General features: G+C 36.6%; 1 protein-coding gene across 2 annotated transcripts in view; it reads right to left on the bottom strand.

Annotated features, from left to right (window-relative positions):
- The window catches only part of LOC131427297 (protein decapentaplegic), a 121,065-nt gene that overhangs the window by 30,643 nt on the left and 76,585 nt on the right, over positions 1-13,837 (bottom strand). Inside the window, exon 1 of one of the 2 annotated variants that reach the window (XM_058590356.1) lies at positions 568-1,368. The exons of the other annotated variant lie outside the window; for it this stretch is intronic. The gene's annotated coding sequence lies outside the window, so the exon portion shown is untranslated. Of the gene's footprint in view, positions 1-567; positions 1,369-13,837 lie in introns of those variants that run through there. 2 annotated transcript variants of the gene reach the window in all.

The raw sequence follows: 13,837 nt of genomic DNA, 5'->3' as shown, positions 1-13,837 counted from the left end.
GCTGTGTGAGAGTGTGTAAATTTTGGGAGGTCACTGTCTGTTTCTTAGGAACACACGTACGCGGCTGGCGCTTCCAGCTTCCAGCGGTTCAGTCTTGTGCCGGGAGACTCGATTGCACATGCACATTGTGTCGGAATTATGCGGTCATTCAACACAAAAACTGCTCCGACTGGGACTAATGCGAGCTTAAAAATAGTGGAGTGCTTCAGGCAACAAAGGACCAACAGAAGAAAAACACTTGAGAAAACAACGGACAAAAGAAGGACAAAGATCTTAGCTTCAGATAAGTGGTTCTTAATGGTTTTCCAGGCAAAGTGAAGATGGACGCCAGCAACAACACAAAAAGTCACTGCCAGAGGATCATCCCCGGGATCCTGCAGAACTAGTCCGAAATCCTCGCTTCGTAGATTTATGCGAGTGTTTGCTCAAAAGAAAAACCGAAAAAGGTTCCAAATATGGTACTTCTAGGAGTATTCTAGGGTCAACCGGCGCTCACAGCGGGTTCTGGCAGGAATCGATGCACATTGGGTACAGGAGAAAATTGGGACCAATCATTTTTCCGCTTACCTTTGCTTCCAATCGCCGCCCGTTCGATAATTGCTTCCTGTTCTGAGAGTCGTTTTTGCCGCGAAGTTCGAGACAAAAATAAAATAAATACACGACGGTGAACACGGGTGGAAGCTATAAAATCAACTTCTACCCGAAAACTTGATGCCGCCAGTGATGGCTAGGCTCGTTTCCGCCGAAAACGATTCCGATTGAAGTTTTCGAGTTTATAGCACTGCTGTAATAATTGTCTTCTTCTCTTCTGCACTGCGATCTGGTTGTTTGAGGTTCGGGTTGACTTCCGCATCTAACCGTTGATTCGAATTGGAAACATGCGATGCTACGAGGTCAACACACAACTGTTGCATGCTCTTGGTTTTTCTTTAATTTCAGAATCTTTGCTTGATATAAACACCGTTTCGTTACACTGTTTTTCCATGAACAATTCTCCCGCACGATGCTTTCGTTATGCTAGTAAAACTCACTTTCTGCTTTGTTACACTGAAACGATCCATCGATCGATGGGGTGACCCAAATTCGACTGGGCAAACAACATTTATCCCCCCGGTTTGGGGCGAGACCCCCGTTCCACAGTATCAACTTCGGGTTCAAAATAAAACAACAAGAAAAAATATGCTTCTATTGAGTAATCCTCGCACTCGCACGAAACGCAAAAGATGCTCAGCCCCAATTAACACCTTCTCCCTTTTCCACTCTCGGCACAATCTCGACTCGTTGCTGGAGATTTGCAAGGCGAAGGCAGCAGGCACTTTTTCACGAACGATCACCGCAAAATCAGACAAACAACTGAAAGTATCTACCTTCGCGGATCGGACTTAACTGGCTTCCAAGTAGGACTCCGCACTGAGCGCCGCGATCTTAAGGGTAAGATCACTGAGATCCATTATCGTTCGCTCTCTTTTGTGCTCCGTTTAGTTTCGCTCGGACTGGTGTGCGTGAGCTACCAGGAAATTTTCCGCTCTTGCTGCCCTCAACGGGAGGGTTGTTCCGAGAGAAACACACTCAACATAAGCGGTTTATGCTGCACCACAAACACTCTCGCTCTCGCTGTTGGCTTATGTTGAGTTCCACTCGGACGAATCACTCTAGGGTGGTCTCGCTCACTCTAACCTGGTAGCACAGTCCGTTCCATTCGTCCTAGAAGAGCTACTCATGATGCTTCTCTTTTGCTGCCTGTTGCCTGCACTCTGATGGTTGATCCGCACGATCATCGGATTAAGAACACGGCAGCAAAGAATCTTCTGTTCAGCGTGAAGGTGTTTACTCACATCATCATACTTCGGCAGCTGGGAGAAGAACGACGTCAGAAAAGAAATGATTATGTGACCCCTCCCGCTGATTTTTCTTTCGATGCACATTTCATAGTCATCTCGGTGCGGGCGGTTTGGGTGAATGGTCCGGGCATCGCCACGGCCAAGTGGGTAATGGTGATGGTGGGGTGCCCCAGAACCAATCAGAACCTTTAGGAGTCCATTCGAAGACTCCGACGCGGCTCGTTATAAATTTTCTCTCTGGATGCGAGACTAAACCGCCGCCGTGCAGGAAGGAATGTCAGTGTTTGCAGCGCATCGAACGGTCCACAACAATTGCCGGCGTGTGGGGCCGGTGGGTCTCTGGCTCTTGTTGTTGAGCTGTGCGGTACGAAGGAAAGGCAACAAAAAAATAATAATGCGCGATGTGTATAGGCACTAGTAAACCTGCCTGCAGAGTAAGCGGGATGGAGTGAACCTACCGCTTGCAGGTAAATATTTATGATCAATTGAGGTCGACTCGAGAGCCCTCTTCCTTCTTTCACCGATGGGATATGTTTTTTGTATCCTGTCTGTGCCGAGAAGCTAATTTTGGCAACAGGCAACAATCGCATCCGAGTGAATGAATTGAAACTCCGGAAAAAACGTGGAACCATTTTCAAACTTTGGGTCGGTTATATTCGTTCGATCATCATCGACACGGAACCACCCGCGATTCCAATACAACTAAAATATTGGTTGTTTTTCTGAATTTAATTGTTTAAGTACTTGCTACAACTAATCGATTGTTTATTTTTAAAACTGCCATTTTTTGTTTTCGATTAGCAAGCTCATTAAATGTTGAACACTGGTAGTTTTGTAATGACACACGTCGACCAAACCAGTAATCAACTGAGTTGAAACAACTGTTGTAGGTTTTTGGTTTTAAAACTCGTAGGAAATTTATGTTATAAGGCTTTTATTCGGTTCATCAAATTATTTTATTGATTAAACTTAAATCCAGCGTAGCGAAGGTTTGATACAATTTTGGAACGTCTATAAGCTAAAGGAAGGGTGGAACGACCGCCTCGGGCGCCAAAATATGATGGAATTATTAAAAAAAAACGGATTTTAATCCACCCAAACCCTGCCGCACCATGCTAATTCTCTTACGCGGTGTATTTTGCATGCAGCGCGTGTACGCAAAAAATTGAAAATTTTTAAAACCCTATTTGAGCACGATTTTGTTTTTGCTGATATATGCACGATTTTTGAAAACTAATAATATATGCAGTATTTTAACATTTAAAAGTAACAAAAATTACTTGAAGGTACTTAAATTTCGTTTTCTTTGGAAAATTCAAATAAAAAGTTTAGTAAAATTAGACATTTTTAAACAATTTTTTCTTCATTCTATGACAAAAATAGATATTTATCTATTACCAGATTACCGAGTAATTCGAAAAAGAACCTAAGTTTCGGGATGCATTACAATAAAATGGTGTACATTAAGGTCTCTTTTTACACGGGGGTTACGTACCGTGTTAAAAAAATCCGTGTACAAGAAAACCGTGTTAATTGCGGAAACCGTGCAAAAAAACCGCGTGGAAAATTTGACGTAATAATTCCAAAAACCGTAGATTTGATTATTTGTTTGTTTTGTTTTGGATAAAATGTAGCTTTTGATAATTTGAAGGTGAAAAAAGCTTATTTTTTAACTCCCAAATTTATACAAGGTGCACATAACTGTAAAAATGTAACTGTTGTTTCACAATAAAAACGGAAGTCTAAAAACAGCCAGAGGTTACGAGAAGGGTCCAGTCATACTTGATAAAACACATTGGATGATAAATTAAAATTAGAACACTTAGAAAACGCGTTATACGACAAGCAAATTACTCTAAATCGCTCATGCCTTCTGTCAGTTTTCAAAAAACAGATAATACTTTCAAATTAGAACGTTCGGCTAAAGAAGTGCTAGTAATACCACCAATAAACACTTTCACTACAAATCAAGCTTGAGAATCAGTTCTTTTCAATTCCGAAGGTGCAATGTGTAGTAAACACTAACGATCTTAACGTTTTCAACTAAACTGAGTGGAAAGACATGGGTATTGGATGAAGATCTATGCACGCAGAGACAGAATTAAAGGGGAAGAATTCATAGAGATGAATATAAATCAAATTAGAAAAGGTATTACTATGTGTAACGCTCGTATATTTTTTTACGAAAAATAGTACATTTGGCGTAAAAATCAAGGAAATACAGTACATCGACTTTGAAAATACAGTGCATTTTAAAGTACGCTTTTTTCTAAAAATAGTGAATAAAAAACAAAAGCAAATAAATTTGATCAGCAGAACAAACAGATTGAAAAAATTACATGCGAAAACAGATTGAAAAAATTACATGCGAATACATCTATGTAATGAAAACCGCGAAAAAGCCACCGCAGAAATGGGACTCGAACCCATAACAAGCCAAATACGGGTAAATAGTTTTGCTTATTAAACTATCCTACATGTGAAACACACTTACAAACAGCCTAACTGAACATAAGAACCGAGCATGCTCGAGCCCTACGGCGTAGTCATTTCTCAATAACAATCCCTCCGCAAGGTGTTTCAGCCTTCAATTAGTTCGTTTTTTTTGTACGTTTCACAAGCAGGATAGCTTTATTAGCAAAACGATTTAGGAGGATAGGAACTATTTTCGGGTTCGAGTACCGTCTCTGCAGTTGCTTTTCTGCGGTTTTCATCACACAATTGTATTCGCATATCATGTAAAACTTACTCAATACGGCTCTACGTCTTAACAAGACTAAACAAATCATTCAAAGCAAGTTCATAAACTCAATTATTTTTATTTCCTTTTTAGGACATTTTAAAATTCGTCAAAAACTGAAAAATGTGCGAAAGTAATAAAAACATTTTTTGAGAAGCGGATGTTTTTGATAATGATTTTGATTTAGAGTATTTTCTCTTTTTGGTTGAGACATTTTTCTTTTTTTTAATCATCGAAGTTTCGCTTGATTGTTGTGACGCGCTCTGAACAAGAATTATTAATAAAAAAAATTTGTGTGTGTTGTTGTTGTGTTCTCATTCACATTCGTTACGTGTTGTTACTGTTCTTGTACTGCCACAGATCGAAATTCTATGCGTTGAAGATTTAAAATTCTGTATTAAATTTTAGTATGAGAAATTCAGTACATTTCAGTGTAAAAATACAGTACAAATTGAAATACAGTAGATTTGAGGGTGAAAAGCAGTACACGGTATTTGAGTCGAAAATACAGTACAATACTGTAAAATACAGTACCGATACGAGCGTTAACTATGTGTCATGCTGAAGCAACTCATTTCATCGGCGTAAATCATAATACTACTAATCATTCAAATGGGTATGAAATACTGCACTGCTCGATATGATGAAGAGTTGAGAAAATTTGACTAGTTCTTCAACGCTCCGAAATTCTCGATGATATCAATGACGATGCTGACATCATACTGACCACAACTGAGCGGAAGAGACGTTGTCGTGTAATTTACGACAGGGGTTCAAGATCTGAAGACTGATTTATTGGAACGACATTTTATGGAACGACAGTCAATACTCCCGTGAATTGTTGAATGTATGATTTTAGTTCACTTTCAAACTTTAAATTAACTCTCTTGGTCGTTTTCTTACAAACAACCTGTTCCCTTTTTTAAAATTTTTCTCAAAAAACAAATGACAATTCTTTTTAAACTCTCATCAGAAACCGTGTTAATTGCGAAAACCGTGTAAATAAAAACCGTGTTAATTCCGGAATCCGTGTAAAAAAGCCGTGTATAAAAAAACCGTGCGAAAAAAAAGTGTAAAAAGAGACCTTAGTGTATAAATATTCATGCAAATAAAAAAAAAATTTTTACGAACAAGCTCTAGTAAGAAGTACTAGTACTACAAAACGATAACACTTATTGAAAAATCGGTTACCTCGTGTACCCTCAATATTACTAAGGAATTTATCGAAAAACTTTTCTTTGAATATTAAATGAGAACAAAATGTTTGTTTGGGCTCACAATATGATAAACTTTTCAATTTTTAACAGTTTCGACTCAAGTTAATAGAAGTTTTCGCTATAAATGACGGTTTAAAATGTTAAACACATCTCACCCTGTTGTTCCGAAAGCTGAAGTGAGATCCGAACAAAGGTCAAAGGCAGTCTATTTTTGTATACGTTGACTCTTTTATTTGAGTCTGAGTTTGTAAAGTTGGACCCAACTGTTTCTGAGAAAATGAAGAGAGTTCTGCTTTAAAGTTTTTGTCCACTTCCCGGTACTTCCGAAATCGGGAGCTGGGAACCAGCATAGCTGAAATCCGACAACTAGCATAACCTATAAATCGAATCAGTTTTGAAACAAATTAAGAAGAATTTGTACTTTTTTTGCGTTGCGATTTCATACAAACTACCCTTTATTTCCGGAACCGGAAACCGGATCTGGATAAAATTGTATATTGACTTATGGAAACATAATACTTTTCATTTGAATTTGATTTTGCGAAGATCGGTTTATCCGTTTCTGAGAAATTGGAGTGATTTCCGGTTTGGAACACACGAGCACGTCTCCGGTACTTCCCGAACGCTCCTGAGAATGAATTTTTTGAACTTATCGGTCTCTTATTCTGGAAACGAAAGTCGCATGTGAATGAAATTCGGCGGGATTTTAGGAAATTGTAAGACCAATAATTTGAGTGAAATTTGTGGAAATCGGAAGAGCAGTCTCTCAGAAAATCGAGTGCACTATTTTTGTTCATTTTGCACATTCTTCCGCATAACTCCGACACCGGAAGTCCGATCTATATGCAATCCAGACAGACTATGGGACTGTAGGGTCTTTAATTTCAATCTGATCGGTTAAGCGGGTTCTGAGAGAATTGAGGGAACTTTTTTATAATTTTTTGCACATTTTTCCCCGTTACTCCCGAACAAGAAGTTCGATCCGGGTTAAATTCAATAGCAACCTATAGGACTAAGCGACCTTTTATATGTACTCGACGAACTGAGTCGAATGGTATATGACGCTTGGCCCTCCGAGAGAATATATGTGATAGGCAAAATTGTCTTGCGAATTTTTCCGGTCAAACTATTTAAATTGAATTAAGTTTCGAAGTAGTATTATAGTGTTACAAAAATCCGATGAGATCCTCCTGTATTCATTTATTTACATGAAAGTGCTACTCTACTGCCATTTAGAATACAAAAACGTCATTCAGCGACGATCATAACAATAATTTTCATGAACATGATTACCCAAGTAGCAAATGTAACTCATTAAACTTTCAAGATGTTTTGCAATTGATTTCGAAATGTTATTTATGTTAGATATGTTTAGAAATATATATTAAAATTGGTTGTGCAACTTATCACTGTTAAGTTTCACAATACTACCGGAAAAATCACTGTAGAACAACTTTAAATACATCTAAAACAATTGTGCAGTAAATCACTAATTTGTTAATGTTTCACTAGCTCTACAAAAAATTTCACATCGTCATGTAAAACGGGAGTAACTAAAACAATTGTGTAACTTATCAAAAGCTTTCCAAACGGCTGTCATAATTATACCGGACACAATATACGTCGAAATTGCTATAAATCTCTTGTGGAAGGAAAATTAGTGAAATGATTGCTGCTCTCCGCAAGGCAAAAAAGGCTAAGCCGAATTGATAACGTTGCTGTAAAAAATATATTTCTGCATAGTCCGCATTGTGCAGTTTTCTTCAGGTTTAGAAAAACATTGATATAAAATTCAAAACTTGCAAAAAAGTCGATTTGAATTGAAAAAATCATCATAGTTACTCCCATATTTATATATTACCGCTTGTGCAACTTGTTTTTGCAACTCCAGCACACGGACTTACCAAAATAATACCTACAGTGCGTATCAGAAAAGTCAGGCCCGCTAAAATAAATGATTATACTGTGTTGTTGTTTAATTCAACTAACATAGAAGATTGAAACTGATAAAAAACAAAACGTAGAGCATTTCTTTCCGAAATATTAACATGTTAATGTTATTTAGATAATATATGTCATTACGTTGGGTGAAACATTTTCTATTTAACTCACTGTTACCGTCGATGCCATATTGGAAAATATTCAAGAAAAATTCATTTCGGTATTTTTCAGGTTTCATTACACATTAGTTTGACAAAATCGTCTAAGAATTTTAAAGAATGTTTGAATACACGTATTTTAAACACCATTCCGATGATTCTCATCAAAAATAATAGACCGTTATTTTCACAGAAACTGGTTTAGAATCATCAGAATACGATAATTCAAAGGCGCTTGAAAATGTTGGGCGTACGAATACACGTTTCACTAATAAAATGCAGTTCGTTGTCGATTTTTCATTTACCAAAACACAAAAGATCAATTCTACAATATGTTGCATTATAATTTTTCATGAACAGATTATTTAATAAGATCCATGTTTGTGTTAAGAGCCGTTGTATTGAAAATCAAATGTGAAACTTATCCATTAGAAATTAAGTTTGCATGCTTTGGTAAACGTCATTCAATTTCTTGTTTACATTACGTAGTAGTTCTCACGAGTTTCACAATTATTTTTTCGCTGATTTTATTACTGCCTCTGTGATGGGATGAGTTTTTGTATCAGTTGAACAATCGTTGTGAATAAATGTTCGTAATAACGGATGAACTTGAAAGTATGTTGCACAACACAGAAAAATTGCGCCTTTTCCATAGCACAACAGTTACTAGAATAGTGATATAAACTAACTTGATAAATTGCACAATCAGTAGAAAAATAAAGGACAGCAACTTAACATGCTACTTGGGTAGGGATGTACACTTGGACCCACCAACGAACTGGTATCGCTCATTTTTGCGTAGGACTACATTTTCATTTTCTGTATAGGAGCGTGAATTTAACATACGGAAAATAAAACCGTTTAAGTAGTGATAGATTTCTGGTTGCATCGATTCGAGATTTTGACTACATATTTGAGATAATTGGTAGTTGAAGCTTCAATTAATAACGAACAATGTATAATTTTCCCTCTTCAACAAGTCGTTTTCATAGCATCCCCTCACCAGAGACGAAAATTTGCGTTAAGGTGACTATTTGAACTGAGGCTCGTCACACAATAGAAATTAGTGTTGAACCAACTTGCACTCTGTGCTGTTCGTTAACGCCGTGGAAAAGGATTCTGTGCTAATCAGCAAATAGTTTTTTTTTGCATTCGGGGTGCTGAACGACCTCGATCATCGAGTTCTGGATGATTTTCATCTGGGGTTACATTATGCGTCCAAGTTGAATCGACTTGTCCGTGCAATCGCTCGTACAAAAAGACATTTCGTTTCGAGATGAATTATGTAGAGCCAGCACCACTCATCACCAACATAAACAAGCTTAGGGTACGTTACAGTAAATTCAAAGCTATTTCACGAAGGAATCTATCGAATGTATATTTCGCAGTGATACAATTAAGGATAAGAGGAAAACATAAAATAACTGCTATCTAGTTGTTCAAAACAGAAATTAACAGTGATTTTTATAATAATTGTGTAGTCCTACGTCAACAGTTCGAACAAACCCGGTGGTGCTATGTTTCATGCTATGTATATAAAACATATACCCAAGAAATCATTCAAATGCTTTGAAGTTTAAATTAAAATTCATAAAGGTTTTGTAATGAATTCAGCAATGACTACCTGTTTCTTAACAGCTGTAATCAATTCCAATTTTGACAATTAATATAATAGTTTTTAGTTCGTTTTTGAGGTTTTCCTAAAACTTTGAACACATTTAGCATGGTTTTGGTCTTACCATTGGTTTTTTATTTGCCCACCAAAAATACGAAATCATGAAACATGCCTGCTAGATCATGTCGATTTCTGATGATTCATATCATGAGCAATAACACATCCCCCTTTATAATTCTCATGATTTAAATAAGTTTGCTCATAAAATCAATAAAAATAGGTATGATATCAAGAAAAGACATGCTTCATGATTTTCATTATTTCCTAATCATGGTACCGGTAATGGATTTTTGTCCGTGTGCTTTCGACCATTCTCTTCACAACAATGTTGTTTATTCAATTCTTTCACAAAACTAGTTTCATGTGTGTGTTCATTGGGTGACAGCCTCACTCATAGAAAATTCCTCGGTTGATTTTCCAAATGACCGCAAAAGCAAGTGACAGTATGTATTTGTCTAACTTCTCTTTTATTAATTACTTAGCGGGTTTTACATTAAAGACTGTCCCCGAAAGTATGGACGCAACCAAAAACCGCTGCCATTTCGCAATGGTTCAGAATCTGTTAATTTTTATGGCTGCGTCCTGTTGTTTACACTCTTCTCTAACCACTTGTGCAGTTGTTTATTCGTTTTCATTAGTTTGTTCCGAAATGCGTGGACTTTCAGCAGAACAACGTCGAAAAATTGTGTACAAATGGTGCACAGAACGCGGACTGTCACTGAGAAAAATAGCAAAAATGGAAGGAGTATGTGAAAGAGCCGTGCGAAATGCAATCAGGAAATTCGGTGAGGATAACACCTTTGAGGATACACCGAAAACGGGTCGAAAAAAGATCTTGCTAAACGTATACTGAAGGCGTTCGAGCAAAAGAAGGAGGTTTCAGTTCGGGATGTGACCAAAAAAGTGGGCACTTCGAAGTCAAATGTTCTTCGTGCTAAAGAACGTTTTTATCTTCGAGCCTACAAGAAGCAGAAACAACCAAAACGTAGTCCGAAACAACAAGCATCGATCAGGCCGAGGGTTCGAAAGCTGTACAATACGATTCTTGCTGGAAGTTTGAACTGCATAATAATGGATGACGAAACCTAAGTGAAACTCGATTACAAATCCTTGCCGGGACCACAATTGCGAGAAGGGCAAGTGTTAAACCAGTCCGAGACATCGATTGAAGTCGAAAAATTTGGTACGAAAGCTATGGTCTGGCAAGCAATTTGTAGCTGCGGTAAGATTTCGAAACCCTTCATCACCACTGCTTCAATGAACAGCGAAATACAGGGTCCGGCACTCGAAGTGTAACCAATTAAAAAGGCCATAAATTCAGTTTGGAAAATTACTTTTACTTAATTCAAAGTACAAAATGTGTAAAAGTAATACAAAATTCAGAATCAATTCACTTTTGCTCGATATGAGCACCTTTTGCCTTGACTATGGCCTTGAGACGATCAAAAAATGAATCGCAAGCTGCCGAATGTGACTTGCAGGTATTTTGGCCCACTCGCGGACAATAACTTTTTTCAGCGCCTCGAGACTGGTGTATCTTTTAGTTCGGACTTTGCTCTCCAAAATGGCCCAAAGAGAATAATCCATTGGATTCGCATCTGGTGAATTCGAGAGCCATTGTGTGGACGTGATGAAGTTCGGAACGTTGTTTTTCAGCCATTCTTGGTTCACTCGAGCTTTGTGAGACGGTGCCGAGTCCTGCTGAAACGTCCATGGTCTGCCACCGAAATGTTTGTCTGCCCACGGCTTCAAAGCAACCTCCAGAATACTTTCCCGATAATATGTCGCATTTACCTTGACGCCAGGCTCGAAGGTCTGAAGTCGGTTACACTTCGAGTGCCGGACCCTGTATACATCAAAGAATGTTTACAAAAACAAATCTTGTATGCTTAAAAATGAAGGGGGCGTTTTCGTCAGCAGGAGCTTTTTATACACGCAGAGAAAAATCTAGTAAAAATAACTAAATTTTGGTTTCATGCAACGATTTATTTTGTTGAACTAGTGACAAAAGAATATCTGATTTGAAATTACAAACATTGTTAAAGCTACAAATTAAGATATTTGATTTTACTAGTTTGTTTTAAGAAATATTTTGTTAAAAATAACAAATATTTTACTTGCGCGTTCCTGTCAATTTGTTGACTAACTATTTAATGATAAATTTAACTTTCAAAAAAAGTTTAAAATGAATTAGCTTTAGATAAAGGTAATATTATTAGTTCTTTGAATTTATAAACTTGACAGTTGAAATGAATGATAAGATTCAACCCTAAGGTAATTAGTATTTCAACATATGCTTTTGTTTGTTAAAATCATACACTTTTGTTTGCCATTATTCTTAAAAGGAGATTTCTTTTAAACTAATTGTCAAGGTCATTTTTCAAACTAATTTTTTTCGATTTTTATTCATTTTTTTTATTGTTAATTGTTTTCAATAGAAGTTGGGCCCTTTTGTCGTTGGCGATCAAATTTTTCACATGGCACAATCAATGATTCGGTGCTCCATTAATCTGGTCAAGATAGAATTCATGCATCAAATATTTTCTGTAAAAAACGTGTTATGTTATGTAATGCAAGTTTAGTAATATTTTGAATTATCCATACATACATACACTTGAACTGTTAAAAGATCTCAAGGAAACGAAAGAAACACTTAAATTTTCCTTCTAAAACACGTGCAAACTTTTTTGATTATTCGCGGGAGAAAAATTCTCTGGTTTATAAGAAACAAAACTGATACGGTTAATTCAAACAATAAACTTAGTTGTCATTATACAAATAAGATCATTGATAAAATGAACCAATTTTTTTCTTGATATAAATGTAAAACACGATTGAATCAACAAATAGGTTGTCAATAACTTCAACTTCACTTTTGTTGACATGTAATAGATGGCTGATTTATTTCAACGATAATATCTGCCAAAACAAACTAGTTTTTCGTTAGCCAGGATGAGAATTTGTCTTCAAATCAAAGAGATACAATTGTTGATGTATAAGGGAGAAATTGGTTCAAAACAATCATATTCTAGCTTGAAATCATATTTTAAAATCAACTGACTGTTTTGTTACTTTAAACAAGCTCAATTTCTCTGCGTGTACGAATTTCCCCTATACGAAAAAAATATTCTTTATATGCATACACTGAAAATAATTTGCACGCTAGCATGATGTGCAAAGCATTTGAGCTATCACTGCTTGTGGAACACATGAAACTCATGAAAACATACACTCAACTCCTAAAATGAATGTAAAACCTGTTGATATTTAGTGGAAATCATGTTACATTTATCTAAAATGCACATAAAAATGATAAGATATATCGTTACCTCCAGATTCTATATGTATTTCATATGAATGTCACATTGTTTTTCATATAGATTTCAATTGAAACACGGTTGACCGAATCAAGTGTTTTGCACATACATTTGTGCTGTATTCATTTCCACTTGAAAATGAAGTGTTTCACACATGTAGTTCAATTCAATAGCAAAACACATCACATCCAAAGGAAAAACACATCAATGCTATATGGAAAATAATCTGATCTTGCATCTTAGTGAATTTGCACATGAAATCTTGAAACAAATGGCATTGGTTTTGTATTGAAATGAAAAAGCACATTAAATTGAATTGCTGTTTACATATGAATCGATCGTACAAATTTTTATCAGTGTATTAACTACTAAATCACGACTGGGAGTTAGGGCACAAGCAAAGCAAAGTTTTGGTATCACATTCCTTTTGAAGAGCTCGAATATCTTGTTCCAATCTACTACACCGATACAATCTTATGGCGTTTTCGTTTTTAATTTGCACTACACCGGTGCAGTGCTACACTGAGGCATGAATAAACGAACAAAAATGACGAAAACATAAACAGTAACCATTGACTACAGTAAACGATTCCATTGCACAGAGCTACACCAAACTTTTAATGAGTGCTACACCAGTGGTATCGGGGCAGAAAAAGTGTAGCACTGGTGTAGTGCAATTGGTAAAAACGAACGGTTTAGGTGCAGCTTTCGCTACACCGGTGTAGTGCAATTTAAAAACGAAAACGACATTATTGACAACAAATTGTTTCCAGATCGGGGCTCGAACCTGGTGACGAAAGTGGTTTGTAAGACTTGACTTTTCGTTGCTTTCGTGGCAATACTTGAAAGATTATGATGTAGCAAATCAAACAATGAATAAATTGTAGTTTTTGTTTTTGAAGGCTCGTAAAGAATTTCAACTTAATTTATTCGTCTATCGAGTTGTTT

Source organism: Malaya genurostris, chromosome 2 (genome assembly GCF_030247185.1).
Source record: "Malaya genurostris strain Urasoe2022 chromosome 2, Malgen_1.1, whole genome shotgun sequence".
NCBI classification, from domain to species: domain Eukaryota; kingdom Metazoa; phylum Arthropoda; class Insecta; order Diptera; family Culicidae; genus Malaya; species Malaya genurostris.
This window is presented reverse-complemented; position numbering and strand designations above follow the sequence as displayed.